Genomic DNA, 9,100 nt, shown 5'->3' on the forward strand with positions numbered 1-9,100 from the left:
GTGGCATGAATTAACCCACTGCTTTACTTTGAGTTTGGATTCTACTATGGTGATGGCTTTCCTAGCTCCTGCTTTTTGTGGGCTTGGTGCTGGTGACTAAGCCCCCAACGTTTACCCTCTACTCTTGGCATTCCTCCCTCCATGCCTTCACTCACAGGTGGGAGGGCTGGAATTGCCCTCCGTTCTAGCTGTACTTACTGTCTTCTGTATAAACCCTTATGGCAAGCGCCTGGTGGCTCTGGGGGTCATTGGTTCAGGTCTTGATCCCCACTCAGCGGGAAGGCTGCTTCTCTGTCTCCTACTCCACCTGCTTGTGTTTCCTCTCTTACCATCTCTCTCTGTCAAATAGGTGAGATCTTAAAAACAAACAACCCTTATGGAAGTCATGGCCAATAGATTTTTTCATGAATACCAGCTGATTTCATTTGGAAATAATTGCCTGGGGGGATTCTACAGGGATTTTGAGGCCACTTCTGAACCTCATGGAAACAAGACCCACACTTAGCTAATGTGTAGGTAGGAGAACGCAGGGTCCTTGAGCTGGGAATTTGCCATTCCTGATTTAGGGACTGTACTGTACAATGTAGCATTTAATTACATTGTCCTGCACTGTGAGCTGATTGCTTTTCTTGGTACAGATCTTGATTACTTACTACATTGTAAAACTCAATTTTTAGAATTTTCTACCCCATACCATAGACTATATATATTTGATGTCTCTATCATCCACCTCTTTCGCCACATTTATGATAAGTGCTTTTGGATGTACTTGGTGCATTCTGTAGGATTTGAACTATAGATTTATCAAGACAGGAAGAACAACAAAAATAATAATAAAGTTAAGCAATAAAGGTCCTAGCATTCTAAACAAGTGAAAGCGGACAATTTTTTCTTAAAAAAGATTTTATTTATTTATTTGACAGATCACAAGTAGGCAGAGAGGCAGGCAGAGTGGGTGGGTGGGGGGAAGCAGGCTCCCTGCTGAGCAGAAAGCCCAATGTGGGGCTTGATCCCAGGACCCCAGGACTATGACGTGAGCCGAAGGCAGAGGCTTTAACCCACTGTGCCACGCAGGCACCCCAGAGAGTGGACAATTTATTTATTTTTTTAAGGATTTGATTTTTCCAGGTTTAGTAGTTTTTCTTCTCTGCAAGTTGCAGATTTTGTTTTCTTAGGAACTGGTTAACAGATGTTGAAAAACAGGAGGAGTTTCTCAGGCAAAGAAGATAGTTTGGTAAATTGGGCAAGTACAAGCTCATAATTTGAAGGTTTTAATTTTTCTCATTTATCTTAAAGAAGCATACCAGATTTTTTCCCTCAATTCTTGGGAAATTTAAACTAGCTCTGTGTCATTTTTCTCAGTATCTTCAGAAAGTCCTATGCTCACTTCTCATATTGCCTTAATCGTTACTCCATGTATCCAGAAGCAATGAGAAGCAGGTTCCTTGAAGGGCAGAGGTTATGCCTTACTTAGTTTTTAATTTTCACCATTTATACAGTTTGGCAAATGGTAGCTACTCAATATGAGAGGCAGCAAAATATTAGCTTTTTTTTGAGAACAAAGACAATATTACTTATTTTTCAGGCCCATTCATTGCCTGATTTCCTCCAGAACCTCACTGAATTTGTTTAGAGACCAAATGTCCTGGTCACCAGTTCCAGTGTGTGTCAGGGGTTTCTCCACACCACCAAGCAATTCTGGGTCAGTAGCTGGGTGTCTAGAGCTCACTTCTGACAGAAATAGCATCAGACTTCGAGGGTTCCTGCTTCAGTCCCACAAGATGAGCCACTTCAGATGCCAATGGCCAGTCTAAGCCCAGGCTGTTTCCTGTTCTGACAGGCCACAAATTGGAAACTCCCGTAGCCCCCTACTTGGGTTCAATTAATTTGTTAGAAAGGCTCGCCAAACTCAGAAGACCTGTTTACTTACTAGATTACTGGTTTATTAGATAAGGTTTATTATAAAACTCAGAAACAGCCAGATGGAAGACTGGCATAGGGCCAGATACAGGGCAAGCATCGGGAGCTGCCCAGCCCTCCCCAGGCCTGTCAGTCTCCCAGCTCCTGTGGGTTCCCTAACCTGGCAGCTCTCAGAACCCTGGCCCTTTGCGTTTTTATGGAGGCTTTATAACACAGGCATGACTGATATAAATCTGACCATTGGTGTGGTTGAACTCAATCTCCAGACCCTCCTCACCTACCCTAGGTGGGGGGGGGGGGGTGAGGGTGAGACTGAAGGTTCCAATTCTCTAACCCCATGTTTGGCTTCACTGGCAACTAGGCCTCATTGCTCTGTGTGCTAAAGGGCACGTTATTAACATAACAGAAGAAACCTTTCTCACTCCCAGCACTTAAGAAATTCCAAGGGTTTGGGGAACCTGGGAACTAGGAACTATGGAGAAAGATCAAATATGTATTTTTCTTATAAATCACAATATCCCCAAATCACAGTATAATATCATATTTGTGCTTTATCTCACAACATCCAACACTACCTTTGACACGGTAGATACTCAGAAATGTTTAACTGAAAAATAGAATTTGAAGAACGTACAGTTAAGGACTTTCCATGTGAATAAACAGAAGATACAGGCCTAGAGACAGAGGAAGTAAAGAGGGAAAAGGATAGAAAGAAAGAAATGCGGGAGATGGAGAAATAAGGAAATAATTCTAGGCATAATCATTATTTGACTTACTAAATTTCAATTACGGGGATTTGGAGAATTTTGGCAAATTCCCAAACACTATAGATAATGAAGTAGTGTGTTTTAAGTGCTGAGTAAGAAGTTAACCTTCATTTATAAAGTGATGAGTAACTGTGGCTCTCTGTGTTACTGCATTAGCTAATTTCTGGCTGTCCTTGCGCAGGCGTGCAAGGGGAAGATGGATTCTTCTTCTTTTTTTTAAAATTTTTTATTTTTTATAAACATGTATTTTTATCCCCAGGGGTACAGGTCTGTGAATTGCCAGGTTTACACACTTCACAGCACTCACCAAAGCACATACCCTCCCCAATGTCCATAACCCCACCCCCCTTCCCCCAACCCCCCTCTCCCTAGCAACCCTCAGTTTGTTTTGTGAGATTAAGAGTCACTTGTTTGTCTCCCTCCCAAACCCATCTTGTTTCATTGATTCTTCTCCTACCCACTTAAACCCCCATGTTGCATCACCACTTCCTCATATCAGGGAGATCATATGATAGTTGTCTTTCTCTGCTTGACTTATTTCGCTAAGCATGATACGCTCTAGTTCCATCCATGTTGTTGCAAACGGCAAGATTTCATTTCTTTTGATGGCTGCATAGTATTCCATTGTGTATATATACCACATCTTCTTTATAGATGGATTCTTCTTAATTTTAACTGATTTAGGGAAAGAATGTCATAGTTATGCATCACTGAATATACTGAAAGTACTGAGTATATTAAAATAAAGTCTATGAAAGAATAGTAATCATGCCTCCTTATTAGGAGAATCTTCAGTTTAATCTTAAGGCTCTCACATATTAAAAACTCTGTCCTGCTCTATCTCTTCTGTCCCAGCCAAACTTCTTGAGAGAATTCTCTATATTTATTAGTTACACTTTGTAATTTTGTATCCATTCTTCAAACCACTGAAACTCGGTCTTACTCTGTAGAAGATGCTCTGAATCAACTGATCTGCTCTCTTCTCTGCATCTAATGAACATTCTCCTTCCTTCTCTTCTTGACATCTTAGGAGCCTCTGACATTCCGACAACTCTCCCTCCTGGGTCTTCTTTGCCCTTTGTCTTATTTGTCTGCACACTTTCCTGATTTTTATCCTTTGAATTCCCATTTCCCTCTGTATATTTTTGAAATTCAGACGAGATATTTTGGAGGTATTAACAGGAAGACTTTGGAATAGATTAGACATAGAGGGTGAAGAAAAGAGGGGGTCAGAAAAGTCTAGCCTTAGCAACTAGGTGATGGGGGCTAAGAGGAGGCATTTACTGAGATGAAGAAAAAAGACTGGATAAAGGAAGGTGTATGCGTGTGTGTTTCAAAGATTCCATTTTGTGGCATTATACCTCATTCCGTTCCCAGCAAAGAGGAACTACATATATTTATGACCCTTAGAGATTTGCTGTTAAAAACAAGACAGCAGGGTGGGTGGCTCAATGGGTTAAGCCTCTGCTTTCAGCTCAGGTCATGATCTCAGGGTCCTGGGATCAAGGCACACATAGGGCTCTCTCCTCAACAGAAAGCCTGCTTCCCGCTTTCTCTGCCTGTCTCTCTGCCAACTTGTGATCTCTCTCTCTGTCAAATAAATAAAATCTTTAAAAATACAACAACAACAACAACAACAAAAACAAGACAACAGGTTCCAAATGGAGTTGCTTGTGCTAAGCCTCATGTCCCCAAACCAAGGCTTAATTACAACATTGACTCTCCAAATGGACTCTTAAACCAATCAGTCGGGAATTTTCTGGTCAATACTAGTTAAGTAATCTTCATGATAGACCCCTTCCACGTCCTAAAGAAAAATAACCTTGTTGGGGCACCTGGGTGGCTCAGTGGGTTAAAGCTTTTCTGCCTTTGGCTTGGGTCATGATCCCAGGGTCCTGGGATTGAGCCCCCATCAGGCTTTCTGCTCAGCAGGGAGTCTGCTTCCTCCTCTCTCTATCTTTGCCTGCCTCTCTGCCTACTTGTGATCACTGTCAAATAAATAAATAAAATCTTAAGAAAAAACCTTGAAATAACCAACCTACTTTATTGTTTTTTAAAATCAGAATGATTACTTTGTTCCTGCTCCCTCTTGGCTATAAAATCTTTCATTTTGTACAGCTCTTCTGGTCACCTTTCTATTAGATTAGATGCTGCCCAATTAGAATCAATTTTTCATACAAATACACTTAAAATTTTAAAATATGCCTCAGATTTATCTTCTAATATTACCAATGCAAAGAATAACAGCACCATATTACCTAATTATTCCTATAAAATAATCTACTCCCATTTTTTTTGTAATCCAGAGAAATTTAGAAAAATCCAAAAGAATTCATATAGCAAACTCATTGGTATGAACCATAGGATTTGATTTTTAAAAACTTTTTATTTTGAGATAATTATAGACTCACAAGTTGTAAAATACTGCACAGAAGGCCTGTCTGCCCTTCACCCAGTGGTGACATTAGCTCCCCCAGTGGTGACATTAACTATAGTGCACTATCAGAGTAAGGACATTGATCAACACAATACAATTAGCTGGACAACAGACCTTACTTCATTTTCTTGATCTTTTTACATGCACTATTTTCTTATGTGTTTTTGTGTATAATCCTAGGACATTTTATAGTGCTATAGTCTGAAAGTGTCTCACCCAAATTCATATGTTGAAACCTAACCCTAAAGGTGATGTTATTAGGAGATGGGGGTCTTTGGGAAGTGATTAGGTCATGAGGGGAGAGCACTTGTGAACGGGATCAGTGCCCTTATCAGAGAGACCAGAGAGATCCCTTACTCTCTTTAGCTATGTGAGGTCAGGGAGGAAAAAAAAGAGCCATGTATGGACCAGGAAGCAGGCCATTACCAGACACCAGATCTGCTGGCACCTCGATCTTAGACTTCCCAGCTTCTAGGACTGTGAAAAATAAATGCTTCTTGTGTATAAGTTACCCAGTCTATGGTGTTTTGTTAGAGAAGCTTGACTAGACTAAGACTTACAAATTTGAATAACTGCTATTACAAAGAAAACACAGACCCATTTCATCACTCCAAAGAACTCCCTCTTGTGACTTTAGAGTCCTACTGTTCCTCTCCTTCCTTAATCCCTGGCAACCACTTATCTGTTCTCTGTCTCCGTAAGTCTCATCTGGAGAATGTTGTGTTAGTGGAATCATATAGTATGAAACCTTTTGAGTTTTTTTTTTCCCTGTTCAGCATCACGCTCTTAAGATCATCCAAGCAGTTCTATGTATCAACATTCATTCCCTTTTACTGCTGACTAGGATCACAAGATTCGATTTTGAGAGCCTGTGGGACTTCTAGGTATGGAGTGTGCATAGCCTTGCCAACCCGATGTGAAATGTTCAAATGAATTCAAGTTGATACAATAGGAATAATAAGTGTGGCAAAGGAAGAGAATCATAAAGAGGGAAATTCTTAGCCATGCTCAGGAGGAAAAAGTGGGGTTGGGAACAATGCCTATATACCAACACTTCCCAAATTGTAATTTACAGAATGACAATAGCTCTAATGTGGAGAAAGTGTTTAATGGCAAAGTTCAGGCAATCGCAAAAGTGTCACAGTTGTAGGATTTATCTTTAATATAGTCATGTATATTTTGAATTCTAAAAGGAGGACATGATATTCTGTGCTTTCCAGACCTTCAAACAAGTACATGAATGCCATTTTTCTCAGAATATTTCTTTCTGAGAGTTTTCCATGGAAAATACTTTGGGAAAAGCTGTTGTAAATTAATATACAATACTTAAGTTCCAAAATGATCATGAAACTTTATCATAAAGTTTTATCACATGGTCAAATGTGTTTACGAAGTTGATTTAAAGGTTTATAATAGGTATAAAAGACAAAGTTGCTTTAATGGCAGAAATGTAACAATCAAATATTCCTAATGGCCAAAAAAAAAAAAAAAAAATCTAATTTCTAGAACCAGAGAGTGGAATGATGGTTACCAGGGGCTAGTGGTGGGGGAAATGGGGAGATATTAGTTAAAGGGAAACTTTTCAGTTATAAGAGGGATAAGTTCTGGGGATCTAGCATACAGCATAGTGGTTTTGTTAATAATAGTGCATTGTATACTTGAAATTTGCTAGGAGACTAGATATTCACGGCTCTCCCCACACCAAAGAACAAAACGAAACAACAAAAAAGGTCATTGTATGAGGGAATCGATGTAACAATTAACTTAATTGTGGTAAATATTTCACAATCTCTATGTATATCAAATCATCACGTTGTACATCTTAAATATATGCAATTTTTGTCAATTATGCGTCAATGAAGCTGGAAAAGTTACATAGAAATATGCTGCCACTAGGGGGCAGAAGAGGATTAGAACAAAGAAAACCCCCAATTTGCCTAATTTAAAAATTCCTGTTGTGAACTAAAAATGGAATGGGATCCTGAGCTTTTTCTCTTCTTTGTGCAAACAGAGAATTAAGTTATTAAGATATTCTGCTTACTACCGTATACGTCTAAGGATGCATTTTGTTCTTTGACATGTAATTTATGCATAATAATTTATTATTTTAGAGTAAAAAACATATCCAGAGTGGGAGCTGCTTTTTGATTTTATGAAAACAAATCCTGATATTAAAAAACCTAAGAGAGCATTAGCTTTTGGAAATTTAGAAAGAAATACCATTGCCATATTCTGCTATCATTCTTCTAGCCTATTCTGGTTAAGGAATAAGTTATGGCAAGTCAAGTTTGACCTAGTTTGTGGAATTTTAATCTCTTACTGGAATCAAAGAATCTCCATTAATCCTCTAGCATATATTTATTACTTTCTTTCTCTGCTGACTTCTGCTGTGCACTTGAAGTATTTTCTCTCCTCCCAGTGCTGCTTCTTTCATAATCACAGCTGGAGAAGAACAAATATAACCAACAGGAGAACAAAATGGGCTTGTTAGTGGAGGTTTGGTTGCCTGGTGAGCTTCTCAAAGGCTGTCTTCACTTATAGCACCAGGCTCCCACATGTTCTTTTTCATAGTGAACTAGCTTATCTAAATAAAAATGTTCCATGAGAATCCAGGAAACCCCTCTCATCTGAGAGAATAGTCTAGAAATTTTCTAATGAGAAAGAGCTTTATCAGTTTGATACTGTACTGACGGGATCTCCCCTCCACAGCGCCCATCTACTCTCTTCTTCCCTTCCCTAGAGTGCATTCTTGTTTGTCATACAACTTTCCCGGTGAGAGGATCCTAGGGTGGGGTTTGCATCTCCCTGGAAGGGGGTTGTCATTCCCAGGGGCCATCGTCAGGAGAAGCTGTGGGTCCTCAGACAGGAAAAGGGATAATAGGATTGGCAGAGGGAATTCTTGCCTTTCTCTAGATAGTACTTTCTTGGGTTTGGACTTGGAGGCTATTTAGACATGCTTGAGGATGCTCTCAGGAGGGTTTAGGATGGCCTCTGCCAGACAGAGGAAGGCTAGGAGATGGAGGAGGCTACAGATGAGTGAATTATACTATGTAAACTGGATTCCCACTTACTCTCTTCCTGCTAACTTTTAGATGCTAGTGATTTCTAAATGTTTTGGCCTTATTTTAGTTGCACTAAAGGGAATTTTAAAAAATTTTAACTGTAGGGTGAGAACCATGCCTCCCTGTGAGGCCAGTGTGGAGGTGATGGCTTTAATAAACAGCGGCATTGAAAACTGGAAGTTGAGTGTCAGGGACACTGCCCCACACAGGGATGTGTCCACTTTGTTGGCCAGGTCTTACTCTGCAGTCCAATAGAAGATTTCTACTAATTCTTTTTTTCCCACCCAAGGCTGTGCTAAACAGTATCAGATATTAACTGCATGGTCTTCAGGTTTGTACTGAAAGTGGAATTCTTCTAAGGACTCTGGGATCTTGAGCTGTGTGGCTCATTGGTTGAAAGGACAGATGCAGAAGTTTCTCCTAGATTACCACAGCCAAACCCTGAGACTGTGAAAAGAATGTTTTAGAGGAGTGTGCGTGTGTGGTGTGTATGTGACTGTGTGTGTGTGAGAGAGAGAGAGAAAGAGGGAGAAAGAGAAAGAGAGAGAGAGAGAGAGAGAGACTCCTTTTATTGCCTCCTTGGGAAAGAAATATTGGACCAGGGGACATGGAATCATCACTCTTCATCCAGTACACTGAAGCGCAAAGTCCTTTCTATTGTTAATTTGTGAAATGTGAGGGCAGTGAGCCACCTTAATTCCAAGCAAGGGGCCGTTGAGCGGGAGCTCCAGGGTGTTCCATTTTCTCCTCCTCAGTGCAGTTCATCTCGTGGGAAAGGAACACCAAGATGTTGATGACAATTACTTAGTAATATGTATTATTGAACCCCTGTGTTCCTGTGAAAAAGCACAATCACTGTGTGGGATTGTTGGTTGCTCTTCCGTAACATCTGTCCTCCTGCATGACACCTTTCT

The sequence above is a fragment of the Mustela nivalis genome, assembly GCF_964662115.1.
Source record: "Mustela nivalis genome assembly, chromosome: 5".
Classification (NCBI taxonomy): domain Eukaryota; kingdom Metazoa; phylum Chordata; class Mammalia; order Carnivora; family Mustelidae; genus Mustela; species Mustela nivalis.